This window comes from Eubalaena glacialis, chromosome X, assembly GCF_028564815.1.
Source record: "Eubalaena glacialis isolate mEubGla1 chromosome X, mEubGla1.1.hap2.+ XY, whole genome shotgun sequence".
In the NCBI taxonomy this organism is placed as follows: Eukaryota; Metazoa; Chordata; class Mammalia; order Artiodactyla; family Balaenidae; genus Eubalaena; species Eubalaena glacialis.
The window spans coordinates 114,585,193-114,604,491 of record NC_083736.1 but is presented as its reverse complement, the minus strand read 5'-3'; the positions used below and the strand labels follow the sequence as shown (position 1 = coordinate 114,604,491).

The 19,299-nt window shown below is 33.5% G+C and overlaps 1 pseudogene; it reads right to left on the bottom strand.

Annotated features, from left to right (window-relative positions):
* Positions 1-18,639: 18,639 nt before the first annotated feature.
* Positions 18,640-18,863, bottom strand: LOC133082136 (KANTR integral membrane protein-like; annotated as a pseudogene).
* Between the last annotated feature and the right edge of the window lie 436 nt (positions 18,864-19,299).

Sequence of the window (19,299 nt, the reverse complement as noted above, 5' to 3'; positions counted from 1 at the left end):
GTAAAGTGGGGGAAGAGGAGGGTGAAATAATTTACGATTACTAAGCCTTCATCATCTTAAATAGATATATAATGTCTGTAATTGAGAAATTGAGAAATATAAGAAAACGTATATGATTTATAAGTGTAAAAGTTAATCCCATAAGAGTATAGAAGGCATAACTGAGACAGAAGTACAGGTTCCAGGTTTTCTTACAAAACTTACTGTATCATTTGCCTTTAACTCCCTGCATGTAACACTTTGGTAAAAATAAAAATTAGTTAAAATTAAAATAACAAAATCACATATACAATTTAATGCAGAAAACCATCATAAAATTCTATGATCCTAATATAACTAGTTACTACTATTTTGATAACATGCACTTCTTACAGGTTTTTCCTAAATGTTTTCCCTCCACTACATTAAACATATGCGTGCAATTTTATACAATGCTTACTTACTTAGCATTATAACCTAAGAATTTTTCCATGTTTAACCTGCCTAGAATCATCACCTTTAATGGCATCCTTTAATGGCATGTTATCACATTAGGTATATGCCCCCACAGCTACTCAACTAGTCCATTGTTCTTGGTCTGTTAATTCAGTCAATATTCACTATTATAAATAATAATAAAATAAAGGCCTTTTTACATATAAATTTTTTGATAATTTTAATATTTTCCCCAGGATCAATTCCAGTAGTAGGATTACTGGTTTGATAAGTGAACCAATGAGAAGTATGGGCAATACACCTAGTATAGTATCTAACACAGTTTTCAGTGATTGTTAAATATTTGCTACCATCTCCAAATAACACATTTCCAAATTGCTTTATAAGAGAGTAGAACCAATTGGCAAAGTCACCAATGATGTAGTAGAATTTTTAAAATACACCCAACAAATGGTAATATTAATATTCATTCATTAAACAAATATTTACTGAGCACCAATTATGTCACAGAAGCTCTTCTAGCTGCTGGGCCACATGACTAAGATTCTATTTTAATGGAGCTTACATTCTAGTGGGAGAGATAGGTAATAGACAAACATACAATATAAAACAACAATATTATAACACAATACTATATACTCTTAAGTGCTATGAAGAAACTAAAGCTGGGTAATGTTATAGAAAATTAATGGGTGGGGATATAAGGAGTTATTTTGAATAGGGTGATCAGGAAAGATCAGTCTTAAGAAGTAACATTTGAGCAGAAAGTTGAGAGAACAAGCTATATTGTCAAATGGGGAAAGAATCTTCCAGACAGAAGAATCTGTAAGTGAAAATGACTAAAGTGGAAATGAGCTAGCTGTTCAAGAAACAAGAAGGCCGGTGTGGTGGGGAGTTAGTGAAACATGGAAAGAGTGGTATGAGATAAATTGGGAAGGTAGACAGGCCCTGTAGACCAGAGTAAGGAGTTTTGGTGAGAGATGATCATGAATTAGAGTGATAGAGTTGAGGTGGTTAGAAGTGGTCAGTTTGGATAAATATTTTGAAGGTAAACTTATAGGACTTGCTGATCGATCAAGTGCGGTTATGATGGAAAGAGAGGACTCATTGGATTTTTGACATGCACAAGTGATGACTGATGGTGCCATTTACTGAAATTGGCAAGTTTGAGGTAAGGGTGGTTTTGTGCCAGGGAAATCAGTTTGTTTTGAATATGTTGTTTAATATTCCTATTAGGCATTCAAGTGAATATGTCAGGAGGAATAAGCTGCTTTATTCAAACTTATTTGATTATTACTGATATTGAATATTTTTCCATTTGCCTTTTTGTGGTCATATTTCCTATTTTGTAATTTATTTGTTATGTGTCATTTTATATTAGAGCCTTATATATTAATTATATTAAGTGGACATGTCATATTTGTGACAAATCGTTGCATTGTTTATTTTTATATTAGAGTTTAAGGACATACAAAAGATCTTAAGAATAATTTACCAGTTATTCTCATTGCAATTTATTCTATTGCTTTTAAGATATTGCCCTTCCAATGCTCTGATAAATATTCAATTTTATTTACTTTTATCTAGTTATTGAAAGTTATTTAACTTTAATCCCTTGGGAATTCATTGGCTTTGTGTTAGAATATCATGCACACACAATGTTAACATAAATTATTCTAGAGGTTTTTAATACTAAATAAAATGTTAGTATACTTTATTTATTTAGGATATAAAATTCTGAAGAGAAAACAATTAGTTATCTGTGTCTAATACAGGCAGTGAATGACCCTTAGTGCCTATCTGATGCACATCTCTTGGCTTGGTTGTTATCCTACACATACTAACATGTAGTTATTTCCTTGAGGTGTAATTCCTGTAAGCAGCTCTTATAAAAGAGTTGGTAACTCAGACAATTGGTAAAGTGAATCACTTTCACCAAAACAGCATTTGTTGTGTTTAAGTTTTGAATTCTTGATCTAGAGCTTTTCCAATTTAGGGCTCAGAGTTCAAGTTCATGCCCTTCCACAATAACCAGTGGTTGACTATTTGCATTTGGTACTTTTGTTTGTGGATCCTATTTTGATTTAGTCTTTTTATTGTTTGTTCATCTTGGTTGTCATAGAAAGTCATAAATGATCTCTTAGGCTATTTATTCTGTATACCCTTTCTTCTATAGTTTTTTTCAAATGACTTGTCATTTTTACATTTCTTTAAATGCTTCACTCTTGATTATTCAAAAACACAAAGCTTTCAGAAACACAAAAATTATTTGATTAATGCTCAGGAAAATAGTCACATCTACCATTCTTTTCTATGTAGTATCTTCATTTCAGAATTGAAATTATGTATTGATTAAAATATATGTGTATGTATGTCTATATGAAATATATGTATTTTTCCACACCACATGTCAGTGAAGGTATTATTATCCCCATATTTTTTACTAATGTAAAATTCACATAATATAAATTAACCATTTTAATTTTATATTATGTGAATTACTCTAATGAATGATGATGCTGAGCAATTTGTCATGTACTTGTTGGTTATTTGTATGTCCTTTTTGGACAAATATTCTATTCAGATATTCTGCCAGTTTTTAATTGGTTATTTCTCTCTTTATTGTTGAGTTATAATAGTCCTTTATATATTCTGGGTACCAGAAATTATCAGATATATAATTTTAAAATATTTTCTCCTGTTCTTTAAGTTTTTTCACTTTCATGGTAGTGTCATTTGATGTGCAAATCTTTTCATTTTGATGAAGTCCAATTTCTATATTTTTTTCTTTTGTTGCTTATGTTTTTGGCATCATATCTAAAATTTAATTGCCAAGTAAAAGGTCATAAAGATTTAACCCAAAGTTTTCTTCTAAGAGTTTTACAGGTTTAGCACTTACATTTAAATCTTTGCTCTACCTTGAGATAATATTGTACGTGGTATGAGGTAGGAGTCCAACTTGATTTTTTTACATGTGGATAAGCAGTTCTTACAGCACCATTTATTGTGAGAGATTGTTCTTCCCTCACTGAACAGTCTTGGCAATCACAACTCAGTTGGCCATAGATGTAATGGTTTATTTCTAGACTATCAATTCTATTCCACTGGTGTATATGTGTATTTATATACCAATACCAAACTGTTTTGATTACTGTAGCATTGTCATAGTTTTGAAATCAGAAGTGTGAGTTCATCAACTTTGCCCTTTTTTTTCAAGATTGCTTTGGCTAGTCACTGTACCTTGAAAATACATATGAATTTGAGAAACAGCTTTTCCATTTTTTCCAAAAAGGCATTTGGGATTTTGAAAGTTTTACACTGAATCTGTAGATGGCTTTAGGGAATACTGCAATCTTTACAATATTGTATACTGATCCACGAATATGGATTTTTTTCTTTTATTTAGGTCTTCCTTAATTTATTCAGCACTGTTTTATAGTTTTCAGTGTATAGTCTTTCACTTCCTTGGTTAAATGTATTTCTATGTATTTTATTCTTTTTGATACAAGGCTCAATGGAATTATATTCTTAATTTCAATTTTGTATTGGTTACTGGTAGTGTGTAAAAATACCACTGATTGTTGTGTTTTGATTTTGTACCTTGCAACTTTATTGAATTTGTTTATTAGCTCTAATAGCTTTTTTATGAATTGTTTAAAATTATATATGATCATGTCATCGGTTAACAGTGATAACGATAGTTTTAATTTTTCTTTACTATTTGGATGCTTTTAATTTCTTGTTCTTATCTGAATGCTTTGGCTATAACTTGTTGAATAGAAGTGATAACATTTGGCATCCTTGTCTTGTTCAAGGTCTAAGGGGAAAAGCTTCTTTCACCATTGAATATTATGTGAGCTGTGGGTTTATCATACATGCATTTTATCATGTTGAGGGAGTTTTCTTCTATTCCTAGTTTGGTGAATGTTTTTGTCATGAAATAATTTTGAATGTTACCAAATAGCGGAGTTTTTTTTTTTTGTCATCAATTGAGATGATCATGTGGTTGCTTTCCTTCATTCTATTAATACGTAGATTACACTGATTGATTTTCTTATGTTGACACATACTTGCATTCCTGGGATAAATCTCACTTGGTCATTGTGTAGAGTCTTAATTTCTAGAATTTTAATATGCTACTGTATTTGGTTATGAAAATATGCTAGTATTTGTTGAGAATTCTTATATCAGTATTCAAAAAGAATACTGGTCTTTAGATTTCTTTTTTTTTTTTAACATTTTTATTGGAGTATAATTGCTTTACAATGGTGTGTTAGTTTCTGCTTTATAACAAAGTGAATCAGTTATACATATACATATATCCCCATATCTCTTCCCTCTTGCGTCTCCCTCCCTCCCACCCTCCCTATCCCACCCCTCTAGGTGGTCACAAAGCACCGAGCTGATCTCCCTGTGCTATGCGGCTGCTTCCCACTAGCTATCGGTTTTACATTTGGTAGTGTATATATGTCCATGCCACTCTCTCACTTTGTCCCAGCTTACCCTTCCCCCTCCCCGTGTCCTCAAGTCCATTCTCTAGTAGGTCTGCGTCTTTATTCCCGTCTTGCCCCTAGGTTCTTCGTGACCATTTTTTGTTTGTTTTTTAGATTCCATATATATGTGTTAGCATACGGTAACATGAAGACTTTGGTTTTGGTATCAGGGTAATGCTTGCCTCATTGAATGTGTTGTTAAGTGTTCCTTCTTCATTTTGAGAGGAAATGTTCAAGAAAATTAGTGCTAATTTTTTGAATGTTTATCTGATTTGTTGGTGTACAATTTTTCACAGTATTCTCATATATTTTTTATTTCAATAACATTGGTAGTAATCTCCCCACTTTCATTTCTGATTTTAGTTGTGTCTTCTCTTTTTTCAGAGCAATTATAGCTAAAGGTTTGTCAATTCTGTTGATCATTTCAAAGAACCAACTTTTGGTTTGGTTAATCTTCTCTGTTTTTTAAATTCTCTATTTTGTTTATCCCCATGTGAGTCTTGATTATCTCCTTCCTACAGCTAGCCTTAGATTTAGTTTACTCTTATTTTTCTAGTACCTCAAGATGTAAAGTTAGGTTATTAATTTGAGATTTTTCTTCTTTGTAAATGTACATGTTTACAGCAATAAATTTCCCTCTGAGCACTGCTTCTGCTATGTTCTATAAGTTTTGATATTTTGTGCTTTCATTTTCAATTGTCTCTAATTATTAATTTCCCTTGTGATTTCTTCTTTGATCCATTGGTTGTTTAAGATTGTGTTGTTTAATCTCCACTTATTTGTGATTTTTCCAGTTTTCTTTCTGGTATTAATTTCTAGTCTCATTCCACTGTAATTAGAGAAAATAATTAGTATGATTTCAATTTTTAAAAATTTATTGAGACTTGTTTTGTGACTGAACACGTGTTCTATCCTTCAGAATATTCCATATGTATTTGAGAGGAATGTGTATTCTACTCATTTGGGGTGGAGTCTTCTCTATATGTCTATTAGGTCTACTTGGTTTATACTGCTGTTTAAGTCCTTTACTTACTGATCTTCTGTCTGATTGTTACATTATTAGAAGTGGGGAATTGAAACCTCCATCTATTATTCTAGAAGTGTTTCTCTATTCAATTCTATCAGTGTTTGCTTCATATATTTTGGAATTCTGCTCTTTGGTGTGTATATGCTTATAAATGTTCATATTGTTGATAAATTGACCCTTTTGTCAATATATGCTGTCCTTCTTTGTCTCTTTTAATAATTTTTACTTAGAGTCTATTTTGTCTTATATTAGAATGAACACCACCAACTCTCTTTTGGTTACTATTTGCATGGGATATATTTTTCCATCCTTTCACTTTCAAGCTATTTGCTTTAGATCTAAAGCAAGTGTATTGTAGACAATATATAGATGGATGATTTTTAAAAATTCATCCTGCTAATCAATACCTTTTAATTTGAAATTCAATTTATATTTAAATTAATTACTGATGAGGAAGGAGTTATTTTTGCCATTTTGCTATTTATCTTCTATATGTCCTATATTTTTGGTTCCTCAAATCTTCTGTTACTGCCTTATTAATATATTTTTTTTAAAGTATTGTCCCCACCCCAGATCTACAGAGTCAGAGACTCTGAGGGTGAAGCCCAATAATCTTGTTTTTGTTTGTTTGTTTGTTTTTGTTTTTTGTTTTTTTTTTTAATAGCTACTCTATTTATTTATTTATTTATTTATTTTAGCTGTGTTGGGTCTTCGTTTCGTGCGAGGGCTTTCTCTAGTTGCGGCAAGCGGGGGCCGCTCTTCATCGTGGTGCGGGGGCCACTCTTCATCGCGGTGCGCGGGCCTCTCACTATCGTGGCCCCTCCCGTTGCGGGGCACAGGCTCCAGATGCGCAGGCTCAGCAGTTGTGGCTCATGGGCCCAGTTGCTCCGCGGCATGTGGGATCTTCCCAGACCAGGGCTCGAACCCGTGTCCCCTGCATTAGCAGGCAGATTCTCAACCACTGCACCACCAGGAAAGCCCGTTACTGCCTTATTTTGTATTTAATTGAATTTTCTTGCATTGTACTGTTTTGATCCCCTTCTCATTTTATTTTCTGCATATTTCTAGTTATTTTCCTAGTAGATACCCTAGGATTACAACTAATATCTTAAAAGATTAAAAATGTTGAATACCAACTTAACTTCACTAGTATACAAAAATTCTACTCCTATCTCATACCCCCCCTCATGTTGTTGTCATAAATTACATCTTTCTACATTGTGTGCCCATTAGCATAGATTTCTATTTATACTTTTATGATCTTATCTTTTAAATCACATTAGACAAAAGGAAAAGCTGCAAACCAAAATTACAATAATACTTGCTTTATATTTACCAATGTTCTTTATTTCTTTGTACTTCTTTGAGTTACTGTCTTGTGTCCTTTCATTTAAGCCTGAAAGACTTCCTTTAGTGTTTCTTGTACAACCATTCTACAGTGACAAACTCTCCACTTCTGTTTATCCAAGAATGTCTTAACTATTGAATACTCCCCCTTCATTTTTGAAGGATGGTTTTCCCCAATATGGAATTCTTGGTTGCATTTTTTTCTTTTAGCACTTTAAATATGTCATCTTGCTACAGTCTGGACTTCATGATTTCTGATGAGAGACTAGCTGACAATCTTATTGAGGCTTCCTTGTATCTGACAAATGACTTCTCTGTTCCTCCTTTCAAGATTTTCTCTTTGATTTGGCTTTCAAAGTTTGATATTAATATGTCTCCGTGTGCATCATTTTGCATTCAGTTTGTTGGATGTGGAGATTCGTGTCTCATCAAATTTAAGAAGTTGTGGGCTGTTTTTCTCCTTTCCTTTGGGACTCTCATTATGCATAGGTTGGTATACTTAATGGTATCCCACATATCTCATAGACTCTGTTCATTTATCTTCATTCTTTTTTATTTTTGTGCTCATAACATAGGGTGATTTCAGCTTACCTATATTCAAATTTGCTACTTCTTTTTTCTGCTGCTCAAAACTGCTGTTGAAACCCTCTAATAAATTTTTCATTTCACTTATTGTACTTTTAATCTCCAGAATTTCTATTTGATTCTTTTTTATATAATTTTGATCTCTTTATTGATGTGCTCTATTTGTTGAAACATTGTTCTGGTTTTGTTTATTTCTTTGTGCATGGTTCCCTTTAGCTATTTGAGTATATTTAAGGCAGTTGATTTAAAGTCTTTGTCTGGTAAGTCAAATGTCTACTTCCTCAGGGAAAGTTTCTATTAATGTCTTATTTTCCTTTGAATGTTTCACAGTATTTTGTTTTTTTGCATGCCTAACAACTTTTGTTGAAAACTGAAGTTTTAAATGTTAGCATTTGGTGGACTTTAATGATGCAAATGTTACACTGTTAGATACTTATTTTGTGCCACCTCAGAGTCTCTCAGCCTCATCAGTTTTGGGGACCCTTGACCACTTGTTCCCCTCCAGTTGCCACTGCAATAACAGACTCTCTGTGGACATCAGTTCACTTAATTCCAAGCAGTGGACACCTTAGTAACATACCCCCATATTGGCATATCTTCCTTATCTGCCTCACTCCTCTTTTTCCTCACTCCTCCTTCCCTCAGATTGTATTCTTTAATAAACTGGTAGCTGATAAAAATAAATATAAAAAATAAATATTATGAGTTGGTACCTCCGGAAATCAGAATATTTCCTGTCCTCAGGGTTTATTGTTGCTTGCTGTGGGTTGTGGTTTTTGTTTAATTACTTCCTAAATTTTAAAGATTATATTTTTGTTGTGTTTGGTCTATGAAGTCTTGGTTCCTTTAGCTTGTGGTCAGCTAATGGTTTGACAGACATTCACTTAAAGCAGAGAGACAAAAGAAAAGAAAAGAAAAGAAAAAAGAAAAACTTTCCAGTTTTTTCAGAATGTCTTGGTTTGGGGGCATTCTTTCAAGGCTTAGCCATGCCATTTACTACTTTACCTTAGCCTTCATTTCCTGCTTACACTGAGCTTAAAACCCAACCATAGGTGAAAGCTTAGGATCATCTCTGGCTTTCTGATCATTCTTCCTGCCCTGGCATTCACTTGGCTTTCTGGATTCCTTGTTATACACAAGACCACTTCAGACCCTTTATTCCTCAAAGAAACTCTTTCCCTAGTGTTTCTACTAGGTTTTCATGATGTCAATTGTTTACACCTAGTGTAATCTTGTGCCCCAAGTGGCAGCAGATTGTTCTTCTGCCTTTCAATGTGTTCAAAGAATGCCCTCTGCTTAGCTGCTTTTCTGCCCTGAGAAGAGTTCTGAGTTAGGTGAAACAAAGGCAAGTATCTTGCATCAGTCTTTTAGGGAACCCCCAGAGAACTTAAAACAGATGAACACAATTCCTTGGGAACAGGAAGGAAAGCAGGTATCACAACTAAAATGCTGGCTGTCCTCTTCAAAACTGCTGCTGCATCAGTACTATCTGCATTTTATAGATATATAATCAGAGCTCTAGGCTGAAGTCTAGAGAAACTAAGTAAATTTCCAAGCTCTCACTGATAGCAAGTAAAAGACAGTATTTTAAATCCGATTCTTTCTTACTTCTGAAACTGATCGTTACATGCTATGTGTTGTCTTACAATGCCCATCTATTCTCCATACTTGGCCAAGCTGAACTCAGTATATGCTCTTTCCCTCCTCCCCATGCACACTTGGTCTCTGATTAAAGCTGCATTCTGAAGAAATCTTTCCACCTAATCCACTGGTAACCTTCTGCTATCTCCCTATTATCTACCCTTTTCCACAGGTTTAGTTTCTCTTTTGTTCCTACCCTGTCTTGTGGCCATTACTAAATTCCTCTTCTAAATTATACTGGAAAAACACTTTAATAGTACAGATTCCTATACATTAATTTCACTTGCCTCATATGTCTTAATATGCAATAGCAGTCTTGTTCTCTGATTATTTGGTCTTATCCATTTTTCTCTCTTCTTTAGTAATACCTATCATTTGCCAGTTGAACCTTTATAATCTATCTTCTATGCCCATTATCTTTTCTCCCCTTCCCTTCCTTTATTCTTTTCTTCTATATTCTTATATTGGTTCAAAATTTTGTCCTTTGCATCACTGATTAGATTTTCTCCAATGTCAAGTCTGTTATTTATTGCTATCAAAGCAGATTCCCTATAGCATGAATAGATTGTTGGCAGATAGCAGTGATTCAACAAATTCTAGTTTCCCTCTCCAGGTGTGAGACCAAGCAACTCAAAGGCACATTAGGGTATGGCCCATTGGAAGCATCCTTGATAAGCAGAATCTCACTTTAAAAAAAATGGAATGTCTGTTAGTGGCTCAAACACACTGCCTGAAAAATTCTGAGGCAAATAAGGCTTCAGGGTGTGGTCCTTTGATGATCACCGAAGTACTGTCAGTATCAATAATGGAGTAACCCACGGTAGCAACCTGAGTTACTTTAGGAGCTCAAAGAAATGACTATGTAGGCTCCAGAAAATAAATGTATCGGTATCCAACCCATCAGAAAAAAATAACTGTATCAATTTCTGCCAGGATCAGAAATAAGTTTCTAATTTTTTCAACCCAATGGACTACATAGAACTTTTTTTCACATCAATTTTACAGGGAATTCAGGGACGAGATTCTTGGTACCTATACACATTCTACCACCTTTCCAGAAGAGTATATAATCAATAAAATTAGAAAGTATTTAAATGGACTTAACTCTACAACTAGACTAAATATAACTTAAACTTTTTGTGATTCACAAGTCACTTTATAGTCTTTCAGTGCCTCACAGTACTCACCATAATCCTAAATTCCAACTGCACTATGCATGTGGAAGTTACAAGTAGTTCAACTTGAATAAGCACTGATTTTATAGTCACCTAAGACACCCTGAAAATTGACATTAGCTATTGGGATACACTGCAGCTTCTGTACTGAGCATTTGTCTCATTCTTGTAAGAAAATCCATTTGTTTCAATTTTTCATAAACTGGAACTTTCTCTAATACCACTTTAATTAAAATTCAGAGTCTATAACACGAAAATGACTGGCAAAGAAATTTGAATGTTGCTAATAAAGTTTTTAATTCATTTTAAATATTTTATTTTTTAACAGTCTAATTTGTTAATAAAGGGGAGACGAGTACGAGCATATTTTATCTTTAGTTATTAAAACAAAAAGAGGATATTTCTCCATAAAATTGTTAGGGCAAATTGTACATTTTCTTAATTTGAAAAATCTAAATTTTATATAATAATTCATTTTCCATTAATTTCTATATCAAAAATTCAAAGTGATTTTTCTAGGAATTCTGATGTAGAAACATGGCATAAGCATCAACTTGCATAATACAAAACCTATGCAAAATTTTACAAAGACTCCAATTCTTACAGGAGGTCACAGATTCTCAAGTATCACCTGCATTCAATCATGACTAGGAGTCAAAAGTTAAAAGTACTACTGAGAGTACACTAAAACTAGTTCAATGTGGAACAAATAAAGTAAAACTAGAAAAGTAGAGCACATTTTGTTACTTTGATCTAGTGTGAGTAAGAGTACAAAAATATATTTCCTCTAGCCAATACCATTTTTGTTTTACATTTCCTCCTTTCAGATGTGCATTGTTATTTTGCTGGTACAGGGTATTTCCATTTCACACTGGCAGAAGCCCAGGATAACACAGTAGATGGAACTTGGAACACTGTACTTTAGGGAGGAGATCACTCAGGAGGATTCAATGGGTTTGGAATGCCAACTAATTAAACACCTGGAGATGAAAAGCACTTTCCCTGGCTGAATTCTGGCAAATGTGTCATTTTAATATGCATAGAATCATAGCCAGGCCATGGGTATATAGTTTTGAAGAAATAACAATCCTGCCAACCTAGAGAATGTTTTCCTCAAAATGTAGAAAAGACAGAAAGTTTTATTATTGAATAAGCATATTCAGATTACAATGCCTCATAAGTAAGCCAAGGAAATTCCCACCCTATTCATACAGCCAAACAGTCAGAACCTGTTATGTACATATGTTCTCAAGTCTCTCTAACAGGACTTAACAGCATCTTTTCCTACAAATTCTTTCATAACACTCATTCTAAGTCTACTTGGGAATTAAGGTAACCATTCGTTTTAGTTAATTGCATTTCTCCAAAGGTGTATTAAAACTTCTTATCTCTCTGACAAGCAGATGGTTACAGCTCAGAGCAAGGTGCCTAGCTTAAACTCCCACTAAGACAGGGAGCTAGAGGTGTTATCTTTGCAAATGTTTACATTGCAAAGGGATGACTCCCAAACACTAAAAAACATTCCTAGGTTGTAAACCTGGCAATAGGGTTACTAAGCCTCTTTTAAAAATGCACATCCAGGGCTTCCCTGGTGGCACAGTGGTTGAGAATCTGCCTGCCAATGCAGGGGACACGGGTTCGAGCCCTGGTCTGGGAAGATCCCACATGCCGCGGAGCAACTGGGCCCGTGAGCCACAACTACTGAGCCTGCGCGTCTGGAGCCTGTGCTCCGCGACAAGAGAGGCCGCGATAGTGAGAGGCCCGCACACCACGATGAAGAGTGGCCCCCGCTTGCCGCAACTAGAGAAAGCCCTCGCACAGAAACAAAGACCCAACTCAGCCAAAAATAAATAAATAAATAAATAAATCTATAAAAAAAAAAAAAGCACATCCATATTCACAACCACTAGGTTTCTCATAGAAAGGCTGTAAGGAAAGAAAAAAGGGTGAGGGGAAAACAGTCTCTTTCCATTTTGGCAACATGGAAAATTAAGTTTTTATTTATCCTGATAATGGATAAATAGCAGAGTATCAGGGATTGAGTGGGAGTCCCAGTGGCTTTGGATGAATGATGCAGACCAGATAACATTGCAAGAGTTCAGAAAACTAAATTATTATTGAAACTAAAGTCCACAAAAGTGGACAGAATCTACCGACTAAACCTAAACAGGGTCAGTACCTGCTAAAACAGAAGTTTTAAATAGGATCAAAACCCTAATATAATAATCAGAATGTCCAGGATACAATTAAAAATCACTCATTATGCCAAGAACCAAGAAAATCATAATATGAATGAAAAAACCAACTAACTGATGGTAACACTGAAATGAATCACATATTAGAATTATCTGAAAAGCATTTTAAAGCAGCAGTCATAAAAATGCCTCAACAATTAATTACAAATTCTCTTAAAACAAAATAAAAATAGATAACTCCAGCAAAGAAACAGAAGTTGTAAAAAAAAATCCAATTACAAATTATAGAACTAAGAAACACAATGACCAAAATTTTGAAAACTTTACTCAATAGTAGACTAGAGATGACAGAAAATAGAATCAGTGAACAGTGAACTTGAAGATGGATCAATAGAATTTATTCAACCTAAATGACAGAGAAAAAAACAGACTGAAAAAAATGAGCAAAACAATGATCTTCAGAACAGTAAAAAAAAAAAAAAAAAAAGAAAAAAAAAAAGATTTAACATTTCATCAGAATGAGAGGAGAAACAAAGTGGGACTGAAAGAGTATTTAAAGAAACAATGGCAGAAAACCTCCCAAATTCAGCAAAAAGATATAAACCTACAGATTCGAGAAGCTGAGTGAACTCCAAATAGAATACACTGAAACAAAGCCATGCAGAGACCCATCATAGTTAAACTTCTGAAAAATAAAGAAAAAAAAACATCTTGAGAGTGTTGTCAGCAAACATGGCAGAGTAGGTAGCTCCAAGAGTCCATCTCTCCACAAAAACACTGGAAAACCAAGTAAAACAGAATCAACTTTGTTAGAACTCTGGAAAGCAAAGGTTTACAATAAATAAGCAAATAAGGAATCAAGGAAAAGCCAACTTAAAAAGGGTAGGAAAGCTTTGTGATATTTTACTTGCTCCTACCCAGTCTCCTCTCCTGCATAGGAATAGTCTTAAGACAGCTGCCCAGCTCTCCAGGATGGGACCCTGGTCCTTGATTCCAGAGGGAGCAGAGCATATTTTATTTGCTAATCACTGTATTTGTGTTTTCTAACCTGTCTGAGGACTACCTGAAAGGCTTGATTTATTTTACCTAACTTAGAAGTTTCTCAAGGCAAAAAAGCGGGCACCCAGAGAGCATCCCTCAAATTAGCAAAAGGCAAATGAATAATCCACTGCCACCTGAGGCAACAGATTACAGCTGAGGCAAACAATAAATACACCAGAAACCAGGGAAGAAAGGCCAGGGAGAGAGATTCTTTAGAATATTAGAACACTGAAGGCATACCTAATACACCAGGAAATTTGGAAAGCCATGTGCATGCCCAGGTTAGGATGCATGCTCAGAAAAGACCTGAAGATCCTAAGATTTCAACTATGACTGATTATTAGGCTCAGTACAAGCAAGAAGTGAGAGCTAAGATGGAATTGTGAATAACCGTGCTAGAGCATTCTTTCAACATCTAGCTAGACATCGAAAGAATGCTCTAACACAAAACCAATCTGCAAAGACTAGGAAATTTTTAAAAATTCTTTCCCTTCTTTCTCCCTTTATTTGGCTATGGGCATTCAAGTAAATCTCTGTCAAAACACAAAGTGAACACAAACTAAATTAACAGAGAGTACACATGACAAATAATACAGGCATTACAAAAATGATTTTAAAAATTCACTAAACAAACAGCTACAGCAACAAAATTAAAGACTAAGGAAGAATCTTATTTCACAGTTATCAAATCATAATATTCAAAATGCCTGATTTTCAACCAAACATTCAAAGCATGTAAAGAACTAACAAATGATGGCCCATTCAAAGAGAAACTAAAGAGAAACTGTCCCCAAGGAGATAGACACATTGGACTTAGCAGAAAAGGACTTTAAATTACCTGTTCAAATACACTCAAATAGCTAAAGGAAAATATAAACAAAGAATTAAAGGAAATCACGAGAACAATGCATAAACAAGTAGAGAATATCAACAAAGAGATGTAAATTACAAAGGAACCAAACAAATTCTGGACATGAAAAGTACATTAATTGAAATGAAACCTCACTAGAAGCTTTCAAAAGCATATTTGAGCAGGCAAAAGAAAGAATCAGTGAACTTGAAGATATGTGAATTGAAATTATCCAGTGACTTGTCATGTACAAGGGATCCTTAATAAAATTAACATCGGATCTTGCAACAGAATTCACAGAGGACAGATGCAGTGGGATGACATTTTTAAAGTGCTGAAAGAAAAAAAACCCTGTCAATCAAGAATACTATATCTGGCAAAGCAATCCTTGAAAAATGAAGGAGGAATTAATACATCCCCAGATGAAGAAAAGCTGAGAGTTTAACACTAGTAAACCTACCCTACAAGAAATGCTAAGGAAATATATCAGGCTAAAATAAAAGGAAAGGAAAATAAAAGGAAATAAAAGGAAACTAGACAGTAACTCAAAACCATATGAAGAAATAAAGGTCACTATATAGGTAAGAGTCAGTATTACTGTATTCATAGTTCATAACTCCCGTTTTTATTTCCTACATGATTTAAAATACAAATATATAAAACTAATTTTAAATCTATGTTATTGGTCAAACAATTAATAAAGATGTAACTGATGCAATGACAACATAAAGGGGGAGAAGTGGAGCTATCTAGGAGCAGGTATTTTGAATGCTACTGAAGCTTAGTTGGTATCAATTCAAACTAGAATGTTATACCTTTCATAAATTTTGGATATTAAATGTAACTCGCTTAGTACACACTAAGAAAATATATTTAAAATACACACAAAAGAAAGAATGGATTTAAAAAATAAAATCTAACCATATGCTGTCTATAGGAGAGTCACTTTGAATCCACAAATAGCTTGAAAGTGAAAGGACGGAAAAAGATGTTCTATCCAAATAATAACCACAAGAGCTAGAGTGACTATAATAAAAAATAGACTAAATAAAAGAATTATTATAAGAGAAAAAGAGGGATACAGCATATTGATAATAGGGTCAACTCATGTCAATGACTATAACACATCACATTAAAAACAGAGTTTCAAAATATATATGACAAACATTGATAGAATGAAAGGGAGAAATAGACAGTTCTACAGTAATAGTTGGAGACTGTATAACCTCACTTTCAATAACATATAGAAAATCTTGACAGAAGATCAGTAAGGAAATAGAGGAACTGAACAACACTTATAAACCAACAAGAACTAACAGACATAAATATGACACTCCACCCAACACCAGCAGAATACACATTCTCCTCAAGTACATACAGACCATTTTAAATGACAGATCAATTGTTAGGCAAAAAAACCCATATCTCAATAAACATAAAAAGCTGAAATCATATTACACCATTATCACAATGGAGTGAAGTTAGAAATAAAAACAGGAGAGCAAAACAAAAAACCCAAGACCCAACTAAACGTTGTCTACAAGAAACCCACTTTATTTATTTAGTGTGTGTGTGTGCATGTATGTGCCTTTCCTGGTCACCAACTCCTCTCTCCCTATGCAGGTCACTACTCTCATTATTTCCCCCATGTATGCATTTTAAATGATACAAATAGTTTTGCCTCTTTGTGAACTTTATATGGATTTTAAATAAAATAATGATGTTTATATCCTTTTGTGACTTGTTTTCCCCTTAACATTGGTTCATCCTGGTTGTTAAGTGTAGCTGTAATTCATTCATTAGCGTTATATAGTATATAGTAATCACCCTATGACTATAGCATGATTCATTTACTTATTCTATTATTGCTCCACCATATTTTATGACAATAACCTCCTCCAAATCCTCGACATTTACCATTGTGCTTCCCAACCCCTGCACCACAGGGGTGAATATCCAACTCTTTAAATGCTTTGCACAGACCATATCTTATTTTTGCCTTTTGCACTCAAGTGAATCTGGAGTTATTTATACTTGCTTGAAGTTCTTGGAATGCAAAGAGTTACTTGCTTACTAATGAATAATAATTTTTTTGGTAGGTAAGTGGAAGATGCATTTCTTTTTTTTTTATATGAATAATATTTTTAAAGTCTTTTTTTTTTTTTCTCACCTGCAATCACGGCACTCATCTCAGATAAGGCACATAGTGAGTGGTCAGTAAATTTTTCCAGGTGATGATAATGATGATGCCTGGTCGGTCATGAGAAACACTTTAAAGCAGAGTTTTGAGTTAGATATTTTTAAAGCATATCTTTCTTTTCCACACTGAACCGAATTATTAAGGTTAAAAAAAATTCATCTGATGCTTTTTAACAACTGAAAAATTGTGAATGTAGTAGTGTCATGAGAGGTATGAAATCAAAGTCAAGCCCCAGATCCATTTTGAAAATCAGTCTTTTGGTGATCCCTTCACTTCTCCCATCTCCTCCCACAGTGCCTGACCAAGCTTGCACGATGTTGATTGCTGAAGAGCTGCCAATTCCAAACCCACCATGGAGAATGGAAAGGAGAAATCCTAAAGCTGTTTTGGTGGGAGGCTGTAAGGTTTCCAGCAAAACATCAATTGGTTTTTACAGTATTGTCTGATTGAATAATCTATAGCAATAAAGTGCTTTAAACTTTTTCTTTTCCTTTTTAACTCTGAAATAAATAAAATATAAGGAATATCTAAAATATATATACTGTTAAAGAGAGTAATAAAGCAAACATCCACATAACTCAAACCAATAAACAAAACATAGCCAGCACCACAAAAGTCACACCCTCATCCCTTCCTGTCCCCAATAGATACAATAACCATTTATCTTGACTTTTCTAAGAATCATTTCCTTGCATTTCTTTGAAGTTTTACAATCTATGAAAGCATAGTTTTGCCTGGTTTTGAATTTTATATAACTGGAATTTTATTTTATGTATTATCTGGGGATCTGCTTTTTTTAAAAAATTGTGACAAAATACACACAACATAAAATTTACCATCTTAACCATTTTTAAGTATAAAGTTCAGTGGCATTAGGTACAGTCACATTATTTTTAAAATTTGTTAATCAATTTATTTAAACTAAACTGAAAAAAAACCCCACAGTTTCTCAAACCCCCTGCCTCTTGTAATCACCAATCTGTTCTTTGTATATATGAACTTGATTTTTTTTAAGAAACCCGCTTTAAATATAAATACATATAGATGGAAAGTAAATGGATGAAGAAAGATATAAAATGTTATCACTAATCAACTTTATAGTCATAGTAAAATATAAATTTTAGACAGAGCAGACTTCAGAGCAAGGAAAGTTATCAGGGACAAAGAGAAGCATTACATAATGATAAAGGGAGTCAGTTCTCAAAGAAGATAAAACAATTCTTAATATGTATGCACTTAACATCAAAAACACATATTAACAAATTGAGAAGTGTAGAAATTAAACAATGTCCACTCAGAATACTATGGAATTAAACTAGAAATCAAAAACAGAAAGATAGCTGAAATATCCCAAAATAATTGGTGATTAAACAACACACTTCTAAATAACACACAGGTTAAAGAAGAAATCTCAAGACAAATTTTTAAGATATTTTGAACTAAATGAAAATGAAAATACAATTTACCAAAATTTGTGGGTTGCACCAAAAGAAGAGCTTAGAGGGAAATTTATAACACTGAATGCACTTTTTTTTTTTCTGCCCTAACCACATCACCAAATTTGGCATTGCTAGATGCCCATGGGGAATGCATATGTTATAAAAGAAAGAAAGATCTAAAATCAATAATACAAGCTTCTACCTCAGGAAACTAGAAAAAGAAGAGCAAATTAAATCCAAAGTAAATAGAAGTAAAGAAATAAAAATTAGAGCAAAAATCAGTATAATTGAAAACAGAAAATGAATAGAGAAAATCAACAAAGCCAAAAGTTCATTCTCTGAAAAGCTCAAAATTGATAAGCATCTAGAGAGGCTGACTAATAAAACAAGAGAGAAGACAAAAATTGCAAATATCAGAAGTGAAAGAGGATACATTACCACAGATCCTATGGACATTAAAAAGATAATAAAGGAATACTACAAACAATTCTAGGTGCACAAATTTGATAAACTGAATGAAATGGACCGAAATGGACCAATTCCTTGAAAGATACAATTTGATAAAACTGGCACAAGAAGGAACAGAAAATCTGAATAGACCTGTATCTATTAGTAAAATCAAATCAATAATTAATAACCTTCCAAAACAGAGAGTCCCAGGCCCAGATGGGTTCACTGGTGAATTCTACCAAACATTTAAGGAAGAAATTATATTAATTCTTTACAATTTCTTACAGAAATTAAACAATGTCTACTCTTAGAATGCCCTCAGAAACAGAGGGAATAATAAATAAATAAATAAATAAATAAATAAATAAATAAATAAAATTTTTTTAAAAGGTGGGGGAGGGATGGTTACAGTGATTTTTAT